The following is a 16348-nucleotide window of genomic DNA, read 5'->3' as shown; positions in this document are numbered from 1 at the left end:
AGTTCGTCATGGTAGGGGCTATGGGAGTCGCCCCGTCCATTTAGCACTTCCAGTCGCCAGTGGTATTCTGGCCCCAAGAGCCTTATTATGCACTGCCAGTATCTAGTGCACCTCCTGCACGAGGTGCTTTTAGCGGTCAGTCCAACAGACCTGGCCTGATCTAGTCACAACAACCACGCTCTCCGAAAGCTTGTTTTGAGTGTGGCGACACTCGCCATATGGTGAGGGATTGCCCCAAACTTAGGATGGGTGCACCTCCACAGACTTCTCAGCCACCACGTGCTCTACCGGGTCCTCAGGCTATGATTCCAGCACCAGCTACCACCCCACCTGCTCAGCCAACTCGAGATGGAGGTCGGGGAGGTCGAGGTCGCCCTAGAAGGGTAGGCCAGGCCAAATATTATGCTCTTCCAGCTCGTACAGAGGCAGTTTCTTCTGACTTTGTCATTACAGGTATTGTTCCGATCTATCGTAGAGATGCGTCGGTCTTATTTGATCCAGGCTCTTCATATTCCTATGTGTCCTCTTATTTTACCCCGTATTTGGGCGTATCTCGGGATTCCTTGAGTTCCCTTGTTTATGTGTCTACTCCTGTGGGAGATTCTCTTGTTGTGGACCACGTGTATCAGTCGTGTTTGATTGCTCTTAGTGGTTTTGAGACAAGAGCAGATTTATTATTGCTCAGTATGGTAGACTTTGATGTTATCTTGGGCATGGACTGGTTGTCGCCTCCATTATGCTATTCTTGATTGTCACGCTAAGACCATGACACTGGCTATGCCAGGATTTCTGCGATTAGAGTGGAGAGGTACCTTAGAATATACTCCCAGCAGAGTTATTTCATTTCTTATAGCTCAACGAATGGTTGAGAAGGGGTGTGACGTGAATCTAGCTTATGTGAGAGATATTAGCATTGATGCCCCTACAGTTGAGTCAATCCCAGTAGTGAGGGACTTCCCGGATGTATTTCCGGCTGATCTTTCGGGCATGTCGCCCGACAAAGATATTGATTTTGGCAGTGATTTATTGCCGAGCACTCAGCCCATCTCTATTCCTCCGTGTCGTATGGCTCCTCCTGAGTTGAAGGAGTTGAAGGAGAAGTTACAGGAGTTGCTTGATAAGGGCTTCATTCGGCCCAGTGTGCCACCTTGGGGTGCTCCTGTCTTATTTGTGAAGAAGAAGGATGGTTCTATGCGGATGTGCATTGATTACCGCCAGTTGAACAAAGTCACAGTAAAGAACATGTATCCATTGCCTCGTATTGATGATTTCTTTGATCAACTATAGGGTGCCAAAGTGTTTTCCAAGATTGACTTACGTTCATGATATTATCAGTTAAAGATTCAGGAGCCAGATGTCTCAAAGTCTTCTTTCAGGACTCGATATGGTCACTACGAGTTCTTTGTGATGTCATTTGGGCTGACATGCACTTGATGCACAATGTGTTTCGACCCTATCTTGACTTATTCATCGTTGTGTTTATTGACGACATTCTGGTGTACTCCCGAACTCGGGAGGATCATGAGCAACACCTGATGACTGTGCTTCAGACCCTTAGAGAAAAGAGGTTATATGCAAAAATTTCAAAGTGTGAGCTTTGGATAGACTCAGTGGCATTCTTGGGTCATGTAGTATCGAGTGATGGGATCCAGGTGGATCTAGAGAAGGTGGAAGCAGTGCAGAGTTAGCCTAGACCGTCATCAACTACGAAGATTCAGAGTTTTCTTGGTTTGGCAGGGTATTACCGTAGTTTTGTAGAGGGATTCTCATCTATTGCAGCACCTATTACTAGGCTGACACAGAAGGGTGCTCCATTCAGGTGGGCAGAGGAGTGTGAGGAGAGCTTTTAGAAGCTCAAGACAACTTTGACTACATCCCTAGTAATGGTATTGCCTACAGGTTCGGGGTCTTATACTGTATATTGTGATGCATCACGGATTGGTCTCGGTGCGGTGTTGATGCAGGACGGTAGAGTGATTGCCTATACGTCCAGACAACCGAAGGTGCGTGAAAAGAACTATCTTGTCCACGACCTTGAGTTGGCAGCTATTGTTCATGCCTTGAATATTTGGCAGCACTATTTGTACGGTGTCCCTTGTGAGATTTACACTGATCATCGGAGTTTGCAGCATCTATTCAAACAGAAGGATCTTAACCTGCGTCAGCGGAGGTGGTTGGAGCTACTTAAGGACTATGATATCACCATTTTGTACCATCCTTGGAAGGCCAATGTGGTGGCCGATACTTTGAGTCGTCAGGTAGAGAGTTTGGGGAGTTTAGCATATCTACCAGCAGCAAATATGCCATTGGCGTTGGATGTTCAGGCCTTAGCCAACCAGTTTGTAAGATTGGATATTTCTGAGCCGAGTCGAGTATTGGCTTGTGTGGTCTCTCAGACTTCTCTTTATGATCGTATTAGGGAGCGTCAGTATGATGACCCCCATCTGCTTGTCCTTAAGGACACGGTTCAGCACGGTGATGTTAAGGAGGTCACTATTGGGGATGATGGAGCATTGAGGATGCAGGGCAAGCTATGTGTGCAAAATGTAGATGGTTTGCGTGAATTGATTCTCCAGGAGGCTCACAGCTCACGGTACTCCATTCATCCGGGTGCCGCGAAGATGTACCAAGACTTGAGGCAGCATTATTGGTGGAGAAGAATGAAGAAGGACATAGTGGAACATGTAGCTTGGTGTCTAAATTTCCAGCAGGTGAAGTATGAGCATCAGCGGCCAGGTGGGTTGCTTCAGAAGTTAGAGATTCCGGAGTGGAAATGGGAGCAGATCACTATGGATTTCGTTGTTGGGCTTCCGCGAACTCAGCGGAAGTTTGATGCAGTTTGGGTGATTGTGGATAGGCTTATCAAGTCAGCTCATTTCATTCCTGTGATGACTACCTATTCTTTCGAGAAGTTGGCTCGAATTTATATCCGCGAGATTGTCAGGCTTCATGACGTACCGGTATCTATCATCTCTGATCGGGGTACGCAGTTTAAATCAAAGTTCTGGAGGGTTATACAGCAGAAGTTGGGTACTCGGGTTGAGTTAAGCACAACATTTCACTCTCAGATGGACGGACAGTCCGAGCGCACTATTCAGATATTAGAGGATATGCTTCGCGCACGTGTGATAGATTTTGGAGGTTCTTGGGATCAGTTCTTGCCACTTGCGGACTTGCGGAGTTTGCCTACAATAACAGTTATCAGTCGAACATCCAGATGGCACCGTATGAGGCTCTGTATGATAGGCGGTGTCGATCTCCAGTGGGTTGGTTCGAGCCGGGCAATGCTAGATTATTGGGTACAGACTTGGTTCAGGATGCCCTGGATAAGGTGAAGGTGATTCAGGATCGACTTCGCACAACCCAGTCTAGATAGAAGAGTTATGCAGATCGGAAGGTTCGCGATGTTGCATTCATGGTTGGAGAGCGGGTCTTGCTCCGAGTTTCGCCTATGAAGAGCATTATGAGGTTCGGGAAAAAGGGAAAGCTGAGCCCAAGGTTCATTGGTCCATTTGCGGTGTTGCGGCGAGTTGGAGAAGTTGCTTATGAGCTCGCCTTACCTCCCAGTCTAGCAAGAGTTCATCCAGTATTCCACATTTTTATGCTCTGTAAGTATCACGGTGATCTGTCTCACGTGTTGGATTTCAGCTCAGTCCAGTTGGACAAGGTTCAATCTTATGTTGAGGAGCTGGTGGCTATTTTGGACAGGCAAGTTCGAAAGTTGAGGTCAAAGAATATTTCTTTAGTAAAGGTTCAGTGGAGGGGTCAGCCGGTCGAGGAGGCAACTTGGGAGACCGAGCACGATATGCACATCCATTACATCATCTTTTCACCACTTCAGGTATGTCTCTATGCTCGTTCGAAGACGAATGATTATTTTAAGAGTGGGAGGATGTAACAACCCGACCAGTCGTTTTGAAAGTAATAGCCCCGATCCCCTATTAACTACTTCCTCCATATCTTTTTCTGCTTATGTTACTTACTGGGAGGTTTTGTTTTTGATTTCAGAGTGTTTTAGGACACTTAGTCCCTAAACGGAAGCTTAAGCCTTAGGATTTTGACCGTAGTCGGAACTGTGTGAAGATGACTCCAGAATGGAGTTCTGTCGGTTCCGTTAGCTCCGTTGGGTTCTTTTGGAGTTAAGGGCGTGTCCGGATTGTATTTTGGAGGTCTGTAGCTAATTTAGGCTTGAATTGGAGAAACTCGAATTTTTGGAGATTTTGACCGGTAGTGGACTTTTTGATATCAGGGTTGGATTCCGATTCCCGAAGTTGGAGTAGGTCCGTAAGACTGAATATGACTTGTGTGAAAAATTTGAGGTCAATCGGACGTGGTTTGATAGGTTTCGACATCGGTTTTAGAAGTTTGAAGTTTCAAAGTTCATTAAGTTTGAATCAGATGGTGATTCCTATTTTTAGCATTGTTTGATGTGATTTGAGGGCTCGACTAAGTTCGTATGGTGTTTTAGGACTGGTTGGTATGTTTGGTTGAGGTCCCGGGGGCCTCGGGTGAGTTTCGGATGCTTAACGGATCATTTTAGACTTGTGAAAGATAGCAGATTTTCTGGTTTTCCCAGTTGCTGGTTTCCTTCTTCGCGTTCGCGAAGAGGAGTTGGAGGCAGGAGGAAGATTGTTCTTCGCATTCGCGAAGTGGGGGTCGCGTTTTCAAAGGGGTTGTTAGGCAGTGCATCGAGAACGCGAGAAGGATATCGTGTTCGCGTAGAGAAATTTGAGCGGCTGGGACCCCAGTTCTTTTTGCCTACGCATTCGCGATATTGGTCCCGCGTTCGCATAAGGTTGAGCTGAGTGGTCTTCACGTTCGCGACAAGGGTATCGCGTCCGCGATGAAGGGATTTTGGACCAAAGTAAGTTTGTGCTTCGCGAACGCGAGGGTCCTTCCGCGTTCGCGAAGAAGGATTTACCTGGGCAGAATATAAGATTTCAAAAACGAGGGTTTGGCCATTTTTATCAAAACTTGAGTTAGAGAGCTCAGATTTGGGCGAGATTTTGAGGGATTTTCAGAGACATCAATTGGGTAACAATTCTTCGCTTGATTTTGGTTATATCCCACTAATCTATCACTAATTTTATCTTTTAGTTTTGGATTTGGGTGAAAACTTTGGAAAAAATGGGAAGAAGCTCTTCTACTAAGATTTTGGGTTTTGATTGAGATTTTGATATCGGATTTGGATAATTTTGGTACGAGTGAACTCGTGAGTGAATGGGTGTTCATATTTTGTGATTTTTATCCGATTCCGAGACGTGGGCCTGGGGAGGCTTTCTAAGGCGATTTTTGAAATGCTTGTTAAAGTCTTAATTTCATTAATTAAATTAGTCTATTATAGTTGTATTTATGGTATGAAATTGTTTTTGGCAAGATTTGGGACATTCGAAGTCGGATAATCGAGGAATGGGCATTCTTACTAATTGATTAAGCTTGGTTCGAGATAAATGTCTTGCTTAACCTTATGTGGGGTAAATTCCCTTAGGACTTAGTACTGATGTGATATGTGAGCGTCGTATACATGAGGTGACGAGTACGTAAACGGGCTATTTGTTGTAAAACTCCGATTTATTTTACTGAGTAGTAACATATTTTTTCTTTCATTTGAGTTATATTGTTTAAATGAGTATTAGTCTGTTTTCATTCTTAATTAAGCTATTCCAATATGTGTAGTTATCATGTTTAGTCTAATATCGCATGTCTACGTGCTTTAACTGCTTATTTGAACTCTGTGAAGTATGCCTAGTTTTCCTACTTTTTCTTGTTTTTTATCAGTATAACTGTAGAAATCTTGCTGTTAACTGTCGTATTTATCGGTTTGAGTTGTGTGTTTACATTTGAGACTACGAGGCGGTACCTCGGGAGTTCTCCCTGCATATTTACTTTTGAGACTACGAGGCGGTTCCTCGGGAGTTTTTCCTGCACATTTACTTTTGAGACTACGAGGCGGTACCTCTGGAGTTCTCCATGCATATTTACTTTTGAGACTACGAGGCGGTACCTCGGGAGTTCTCCCTGCACATTTAATTTTGAGATTACGAGGCGGTACCTTGGGAGATCTTTTTGCTTCTTACTTCGGGACTACGAGACAGTATCTCGGGAGATCCCCTGCTATTTACCCCTGTGTTGTAATGCTATTTTTGCTGTGTTTTCCTTTTGTTAAATTCCAGTCTCTTAATATACTGTTATATTCCCCTGCTTTATTTATTATATACCAGTGGGCCTGACCTGACCTCGTCACTACTCGGCCGAGGTTAGGCTTGGCACTTACTAAGTACTGTTGTGGTGTACTCATGCTACTCTTCTGCACATATTTTTATGTGCAGATCCAGGTACTTCTTATCAGCCCCGCTATTAGCTGAGAGTGCTTGCTGTCGTACGGAGATTTCAAGGTATATCTATCGTGTCCGCAGGCCTAGGAGTCCCTCTCTATTCTCCTATATGTTAAACACTTCCTGTATTCCTTTTATTAGACTCTGGTGTATAAAGATGCTATTTTCTTTATGTTGCTTGTGACTTACGATGTTCCGGGTTTTGGGAAGACTTGTATTTATAGATTATTGGTTATTGTACATGTCGAGCGGTATTATTTCTAGTTATTTAGTTATCCACTGCTGTTAGTTGCCAAGTTTTACTTTCGTTTTGTTATTTTCCGCAATATATTAGGCTTACCTAGTCGTAGAGACTAGGTGTCGTCACGACGTTATACGGAGGGAGTTTGGTTATTGACAAAAACTTATCAATGATGACAGAGCTTTAAATAAGAATCTCTCTTCAATCTTGATGTTTATTTGTGTGCAAGTGTGAGATCTGAATTTAGCTCTTTGTACCTTTATACAACAACAAACAACAACAATAACTCTTTATAATTTCAATATTGGGGTCTGGGGAGGATAGTGTGTACGCAGACCTTATCCCTACCTTGGGATAGAGAGGATATTTCCAAGAGACCCCCGTCTCCCTTCCTCCAAGAACTCCCCACCTTACTCTTAAGGTGACTCGAACTCACAAGCTCTTGGTTGGAAGTGGAGGGTACTTACCACTCACAACCTCTTTGCACTTTTATACCTCTGCAAGATAATGTTTATGCCAAATGCACATAGTAAAATCTGTTATGTACACACTATGCTTTAAGCTTCATAGTTATATTTTTTTTGTTGAATAAGTGTAAAACTCTGTGGAGAACTGTTTGTTCTTTAAATACCCACTTGGTTTTAAATTACATACTTACTGCTATAAGACTGCAGGAAAGGTTTCAAGGCCAAAAAGATCTAATCCCTTCTACCTGAGGATATCAAGCATTTAACGGGATTACAGGAAAAATGAGCAACATTGTCAAGTCAATAAGTTTATTGAGGAACAAAGGTTCACAAGATATAAAAAGATTATTAAATATCTACATTTGAAACATTAAGTGATTGCAAAAAGGTGCATTCTTTATCTTCCATTATTTCATATCGATGCATCCACTCTGAAGATTAATCATCTTAGTCGCTTATGCTCTCTTGAGCTTCCCTTTCTTTAACTCTTTGATGAATATATTAGAGCCTGTCAATTACATGATATAGCCAAGCAAGATATTTCGTTCAAATAATTAAAATGAGTTCACTGTAAATAGAGAAGTGTAACGTGTTCTACAATAAATTACCACCAAGTAAGTATTTGTAGAAAATTAGAAAGGAAAAATACAGTGTTAAGGCCAAAGTAGGAAAAAGCTGCAGCATCTCAAAGATAAGAGAGATACTACAAGAACCAAAAAATTAAAAAAAATGATACATAGGGTATCCTGCAATTTTTCTTAGTAAGGAGTTCATCTTAAACTTTGAAATTTGGAATCACCTGAGAAAACAATTTCTATACATGCTGGAAAAAAAGATCCTGTTTTTGTGGTAGCGTTTAATGAGAATTGGAATGGAGAGAAAGAACTAATAACAATAACAAAATTGAAAGTCGCCTAATTTTATCAACCCTTATACTAATGAAACAGAATCTTTTAATCTTTATATTTAAAGTAACTAATTGTGACATATATGCATTCATTTCTCGTTCATCTTCTATAAGTTCCAGTATTATTTGAACTATGAAAAATGATCTTGTTAATGAAATAAATGATATGATTATACATTTGCTTTCCAACAATGCTTGTTTGTAACCTGCAATTGATGAAATTATAGAACCAAATGATCAATGCAAATTTGGAAAAAAAATTCACACACCTTAAATCATACTGGCTAACCACATATTGTCTTTGTTTTTGGTATAAAGACATGTTGGCTAGGCACCTTACAGAATGTCCAGTTACGTTATTAAGAAAATTTAGGTCCTAGTGAGGTATTATGCAACGGTTTACGATTAACATATCATAAGTGCTACTATTGCCCGCAATTAAAAATTTAACTTGTATTTATCTTTAAAATACCTTATTAGCATCACAAAATGAAAGATACCCGTTCCTCTTAAAAGAAAAAAAGTCCTGATAGAATATATGGGTCCACCAAACTCTATAGAGAACTAGGTTCTCTGTCGGTTCCACTGGAACACACGCACACATCAGGAAGTAAATGACAAAAGGAATTTTACGTGGAAAATTTTCAGCTCAATGGGATTAAAAACCACGACCTACCCTTGTAAGATTTCAACTTCACTACTGAGCGACTTTTAAATTACAATCTATGCAACCTAGGAATTAACCTCTTAATCCCTCACTAACTTGTAATACTCTATTACATACCACTTTGTAATAACTCTATTACAAGGACTTTACAACTTGACTAACTCTAGCCAAGACTCAAACACAAAGGTTTAAGATTTACAATGAGTTTCCTACAGAATACTTCTAAACAAGCTAAGTAGGAAATATAGTTTAAGAACTATTACAAAGTTACAACTCAACTAAGGACATACAATGACTTGCTGTGGGGAACTTGTTCGTAGTAGTGTTGTTCTTTGTTCTTGATGCACTTGAGAATTGATTGCGTGATGATCAATGACCGTGAGAGTGCTTGAATGAATTCTCTAAGTGAACCACTGATTTGTTTTTGCCTTCCTTGATGTTAATAGTGCATTTGTGACATCACTAAAATGATGTAGGCAAGGTAGGTAAACGACAGTCCCCATAAAGTTGACTGCTGCACTGTTTCTGCACTGTAGCTTGTGCATGCAACAACTTTACAGCTGGGACAGTTGACTTGTATAGTTCCTCGGGAAACGATAGTTATCTATTCCCTCTGTCGTTCCTCTGACTCTGAAGAGTCGAAGAATATTCCAAGCTGGAACCTTTCGATCTTAAGGTCTTGAGGATATGTAACTGGTTCCTTATCTGGTTCTTGACAGTAAGTTTGTTAGATCATCAAAACATAAAGCAAGGTACTTGTAACTTATCAATTTCCCCTTTTTTGATGATGACAAACTTATAATTTAAACATCCCAGAAGAAGACCACACAGAACCAGACAGTGAACCAAGAAAAGCCTTAAGTTTCCCCCTGAGTCTGTATTCCCCCTTAATCAGTGCTCATTAATCAATTATGCACATTAATCTTCCCCCTTTTGGCATCATAAAAAATAAGAGCAACAAGTATATAGCAAAAGGAAGTATAGCGTGAGTTAACTCATGCCACTTGTGTGCACACAACATGACTAAAAACAGAGCATAGAGACAAGACACAGTTGGCGAAAAGGGAAAAACTGGCATTAGCATTAATTTGGATTTTTCAACAGGAGCAGAGTCAATGTTACTACCACCATCCACAGTTTTGAACAAACAAAAAAAACACCACAAACATCATCACAAAAACTGACACTTAGGGAGTAGACTAATCACTAAAGACTGGACACTGAGGGGACACTGTTTAGGGAGCACTGAAAGTAGATGGATTAGAGAGGGCTTGGAGGACTAATTCCATTCGAGCATTTGCTGACATTTGCTCGTTGAGCAGTCTCTCTTTCAGGTCCTTCACTTGTTTCCTGAGCTCATCATTCTCTTTTGTTAGACGAGCAACCTCTTCTCGTTGAGAACAACTGGAACCAGGTGCCTCCTGCAGCTGACTTAACTGAGTCTCAAGGATAACATTCCTTGCTTTCAAATTCCTTATCTCCGAGGTAGCACTGTTCTGAGCATTGATCAACTCAGATATGGTAGAAGTGCTTCCAACCCCTCCAATTTTCTCGATACACTCACATTCTTCAAGAGTAGCTTTGGAGAAAGTTTGCTTCTTTGTGCCCACTTTAGCTTGTCCCAGAGAGACCTTGAAATGCTTAAAGAGCTTGGTAAGAAGGAACCCATACGGCGGCCCATGAGTACCATCTTTAAAGTCTGCCACTTTGTTCATGTGCTCTATCATAATCCCAGGGAGATTGATAGAAGTGAAGTTGTCCAGTGCTTCCATGAGGAACAAGTCTGCACGAGAGGTGATAGATCTTCTCTCAGCTCGAGGCAGCAATACCTTGTTCACCATCTCAAACAACAGTTGGTATACAGGAAGGAGGGCCTTCTTTTGAACCAACGCCCTTCAGCAGGCACACCAAGAATGCATCCCAACAAGGCAGAGTCTATCACCATATCAACTCCATTCACCAACACACAGATGTGATCATCTTCAACCTTAAAAAGGTCAGCATAGAAACTTTGAACTTCTTCTTCATACACTTCTTCATACACCATTGGAGCATCATTTGTGAACAAATGTGTCCACTGTTGGAACTCACAGATCTCAACCAACTGTCTCACTCTGGCCTTCTTTGAGGAACCAGGTTCCTCATCCATATCAGCTTTTCTCTTAGCAGACTTGCAAACATTCTTTCCTTTTTCATCAGACTTTTCACCCAATTCTTCCATCACCCTGGCAGCAGGCTCTTCTACCAACTTATCACTGGATTTTTTCACCATATTTTTACTAGAAATAACATCATCAGATTTGTTCAGACTTTCAGCAAACACAGAAGATCTCCTTTTAGGTTTGGGGAGACCATGCTTCTGTGAGCGTTTTTTAGTCAAGGAACCAGGTTCCTCTTCTACTTCATCATCCACATTCACAGCTGGCACTATCTTCTTGTTCATAACTTTCCCATCTTTCACTAATTTTCTTCTCCTTGACTTAGCTTGGTTGTTCTTAAGCGCAGACTCAAGAGCCTCCTTCCTTTGCAACCTTGTAGTAGGTCGCTTAGGAGTAGACTCTTGAGCAACCATTGGTCTACGCCTAGGCAAGCTAGCAATTGGCATATCATCAGAATCCTCGTCACTATCGCCTTTTTCTTCTCTGGACAAAGATCTTTCCTTGGGCATCACCACACACAAAGGCTCAACATCAAAATGAGGAGAGAGAGCAGGGTCAACACTGGCCTAGGGCTCTTGAGAGGACCCCCGAGTTAGATCCTCCTGGGAGGAATCAGGTCCCTCATTTGGTACCCCAGTAGTATTGTCCTGTGCCGATTGTTCAACAGGCACAAGCTCTCTACCCTCTTTCACAGTCTTATACTCTTCCCCCTAAGTCCCAAAACCAACATCACCTCCTTCTATAACAACCCCTTCATGAGCTATGGACAACATGTTCTCTATTGCCTCTTTTTCTTGTACATCCATGGCAAACTCAGTAGAGAAAGGAGTGTTACCCGTGGACATAAGATCAGGAGCAATCTTTGTTGAGTCAAACTTTTCGAAACTATCAGTTGGATCTACCTTTGACCCTTTTTTCATAGGCGAGCTTGAAATTTCCTGATTTTCTTCTTTGTCAATAGTACTCTGTTCATCCCCTTTTTTCGGTGAAGTAGGAGAAGGGCTCTGGGCTACAAATCTTTTGGGAGTCGAGATTTTGCGACTCCTATGAGAACCAGAACTCGAGTGGGTAGGAGAAAAGACGGAATGTGGGGGTGACTCTATCCTAGGGTTTTGGTTAGCAGTGGTGTGGGGTGATGAGTCTAAAGTCGGAGTTTCAATAGGTTAGGACTCAATGGGGATGTAACTTGGAACACTAGAGGTTGTTTGATCTTGAGCCATGGCGAGAAGAAGAGAAGGGATTTGGCAGTTTAAAGAAAGGCAGGAGAATGGAGTTTTGAAATTTGATGGGAAGAGTTATGACAGTGATAGATGAATTTATGAAGGATGAGGGACCAGTTGAGAAAGAGCGGCAGTTTTGGGAGTTGGGTCGGTTCTCAATGGGTGAGACGTTTGGGTTCAAAGGACATAAGGAAAAGTAACTGACATACTGATGACGTGGCACTTGTTTTAACTGTTCAAAATTGTGCATGAGAGAAGAAAGAAACTACTAACCTATTGTCAGGAGAACCAGGTTCCCTGACTAATCTTGCATCTGTAAGCTTTGCCCTTTTTACCAGCGCGTACTGCATCAACTACCTATTTGCTCTGTAATCATCATGCGTATCTACCTGTAACGGTATAGAGATGAGTTAGACTTTGCCAGAAAACACATTTTAGCTAAATTTACCTGAACATTTCTTTCATAGTCAATCATTGAGGGACCAGGTTCTCCATTGGGTTTTATCAACCCTAGCGCCAGACGACTTTTCTCAAAGTGTTCTCTGCTCAGGGCTTTGGTGAAAATATCTGCGATTTGATCTTCAATACTGCAGAACTTCATGCATATAAGCCCTTTTTCAACATTGTCCCTGAGAAAATAATGGCGTACATCAATATGAATATTGAGTGCACTTGCGTTATCACATAAGTGAGACACACAATCTGAGAGCACTCCAAAGTCTTCAAACTACTGCTTGATCCATAGTAGTTGAGCACAGCAAGAGGCAACTTCTACATATTCTGCTTCTGTAGTTGAGAGTGCCATTGAGTTCTATTTCTACGTACCGCATGAGATTAGGCAAGAACCTAGGAAATGTGCCATTCCAGACGTGCTTTTCCTGTCCACCAGATATTCTGCATAATCAGCATCAGCATACTCAATAAGATCAAGGTTGTCACCTGAGGGATAGTAGAGAACCAAGTCATGCGTTCCCTTGAGATATCTCAATATTCTCTTGACAGCCTTCAGATGATATTCCTTTGGATTGGATTGATATCTTGTACAAAGACCTACGCTGAAAACGATGTCTGGTCTACTTGCAGTAAGATACAGAAGTGACCCTATGATCCCTCTATACATGTTCTGATTTACAGGGGAACCACGTTCATCCATGTCTAGACGGGTAACTGTGGCAATAGGGGTGTCGATGACTTTTGATGCTTCCATGTCAAACCTTTTCAGTAATTCCTTGATGTACTTCTGCTGACTTATCAAAGTTCCCTTATGAGATTGCTTCACTTGAAGTCCTAGGAAGAAATTTAATTCTCCCATCATACTCATGTCGAACTCACTCCCCATGAGTTTTGCAAATTCTTCACAAAGAGAGTCAGTTGTGGCTCCAAAGATGATATCATCAACGTATACCTGAACAATGAGTAGGTTCCTTCCTCGTTTCTTCAGAAAAAGAGTGCTGTCAATTTTCCCTCTTGTAAATCCATTTTTTAGAAGGAATTTTGACAACCTTTTATACCAAGCCCGGGGAGCCTGCTTTAGCCCGTACAATGCCTTGTCCAGTTTGCACACATGCTCAGGATGCTCGTGACTCTCAAAACCAGGAGGCTGCTTGACATAGACTTCTTTTTTCAGATAGCCGTTTAGAAATGCACTTTTGACATCCATTTGGAACAGTGTGAATTCCATATGAGATGCAAAGGCAATACAAATTCTAATGGCTTCCATTCAAGCAACTGGAGCAAACGTTTCATCATAATCGATCCCTTCTTCATGATTGTAGCCTTGAACTACAAGCCTTGCCTTGTTTCTTGTTTTATTTCCAAACTCATCAAGTTTGTTCCTAAATACCCACCTGGTTCCTATGATAGTTCGATCTGTAGGTCGAGGGACCAGGTGCCATACCTTATTTCTTTCAAATTGATGCAGCTCCTCTTGCATGGCAGTGATCCAGTTTGCATCTTTCAACGCTTCTTTGATGTTTTTGAGCTCTATTTGAAAAAGAAAGGCTGAAAAGGCAAGTGAATTTCTGGCTTTTGATCTGGTTTGAACACCTGAATCAAGAGGGGTGATTATGTTGTCAAGAGGATGTGAGCTTTTGTGCTTCCAGTTTGGTACCTGAATCTCATTTGTAGAGGACCCAGGTATATCTGACTGAGGTTCTTGGCCGCTTCTTACTTCAGCAAGTGGAGTACCTTGGACTGCATCAACAATTCTATTTTTAGCTTCAGTTGTTGTGATCGTGGGACCAGGTTCCTCTCCAATAGATGGAGATGTATTTGCATCATCTTTACTGGATTCCTTAACATGACTCATCATGTCTGCCTTTCCATTTGCCATGTCAATGACTTCACTTGGAATAGATAAAGGTTCTCCATCTTGGTCAATGCGTTTGTCCTTCTCACAGAAGAGATGAGATTCATGAAAAATCACATGTATACTCTCTTCAACACATTGAGTCCTTTTGTTGTATACTTTGTAAGCTTTGCTTTGGGATGAGTATCCCAGAAAGATTCCTTCATTACTTTTGGCGTAGAATTTTCCAAGAGCTTCTTTTCCATTGTTGAGGATAAAACATTTACACCCAAAAGTCCTTAGATGTGTCAGCTTGGGTTTCCTTCCATTCAACAGTTCATATGGAGTCTTGTTCAAAAGGGACCTGATCATGCACCTGTTTACCAAGTAGCAAGCAGTATTGACAGCTTTTGCCCAGAAATTCTTTGCGATCCCACTGTCAATCAACATTGTCCTTGCCATGTCTTCAATAGTTCTATTCTTCCTCTCCACAACACCATTTTGTTGATGTGTTCTTGGAGCTGAAAAATTATGAGTGATACCATTTTCAGTTCAGAACTCATCAAATTTGGCATTGTCGAACTTTGTCCCATGATCAGACCTGATGCAAGCTACATTATTACCCATCCTCACTTGAATCCTTTTGACAAAGGCAACAAACACTTCAAAGGTTTCATCCTTGGTTCTGAGAAACAGAGTCCAGGTGAATCTAGAGTAATCGTCAACTATAACGAAGATATATTTCTTTCCTCCCCTGCTTGCCACCCTCATGGGTCCACATAGATCCATGTGAAGAAGATCAAGTGGACTTGAGGTACTGACTTCCTTTTTGGGCTTGAATGAGGATCTGACTTGCTTGCCTTTTACACATGCATCACACACTTTGTGGTCCTTGAAACTTGACTTGGGCAGACCATGAACCAGGTCCTTCCTGACCAATTTGTTTAGCAACGTGAAGCTTGCATGATCCAACCTCTTATGCCATAATTCAGCATCATCATCAATAGCACTTAGACAGTTGAGATCACCATTCTGCAGAGACTCAAAATCGACAACATAGATATTTTTGTATCTTTTTGCTACTAGCACCACCTCACCAGTCACTAGGTTTGTGACTGTACATATTTTTGGTACAAATTCCACCCTGTTTCCCTTGTCATAGATATGGGAAACACTTAGCAAGTTGTACTTCAATTCGTTCACGTAGTACACATTTTCGATTGAGTGTGAGAGAGACTTCCCAATCCTTCCAACTCCTAGAATGTATCCTTTCTTGCCAACATTCTTGCCATTTCCAAAGGATATACTCCCTCCTTGCAGGGCTTTAAGTGAAAGGAAATCATTTGTACTCCCAGTCATGTGCTTTGAGCAGCCACTATCCATGTACCATTGTAGGTTGCTTCCTTTCACTGTTCCATGCACAAGAAAATCAGGAGTTAGACTTAGGAACCCAAACGAGTTTGAGTCCCTTGTAATGAGGAAAGGGGTGAATGAGGAATCTTCTGGTCCAAGCAGGCATCATGCGTTTTTTATATGAGGGACCAGGTTCTCTACCAGTAGTTACTTTTTCAGCGAAAACTTTGTTTTTCTGTTGTGACTGAAATCTAGCCTTATAGTTTTCTTTAAAGTGCCCAGTGTTGCCACAGTGAGTGCAAAGCCAATTATCAGGTACAGTAACATAATTGCTATGATGGTTGTAGGGAATCTTTTCCCTTTGGAACCTAATCCTCTGCTTGTTTCCCCCATTGTTGGCGTACATGGCAGTGATAGCATCAGAGGACCAGGTCCACTTGAGTGATTTTTCAAGATCACTCTTCACTCTTCCTAGTTCTTCATGAAGTTTCTTGTTTTTCTCAAGCTCAGCACACAGACTAGACTTCACTGATTTTAACTCACTTTCAAGCTTAATGTGCGCCTCGCTTGCAACTTCCTTTCCCTTTTGAGAATTTTCAAGCCTACTCTCTATTTTAGGTTCCCCAATTGTTTCCTTCAAGTTTACTACCACTACTAATAGGCCATCTCTCTCATGTTCTATATTTTCATTTTTTTTAATCTAAGGTATCCT

Source organism: Nicotiana tabacum, chromosome 19 (genome assembly GCF_000715075.1).
Source record: "Nicotiana tabacum cultivar K326 chromosome 19, ASM71507v2, whole genome shotgun sequence".
Lineage (NCBI taxonomy): Eukaryota > Viridiplantae > Streptophyta > Magnoliopsida > Solanales > Solanaceae > Nicotiana > Nicotiana tabacum.
The sequence above is the reverse complement of the archived record's forward strand: the minus strand, read 5'-3'. Positions refer to the sequence as shown.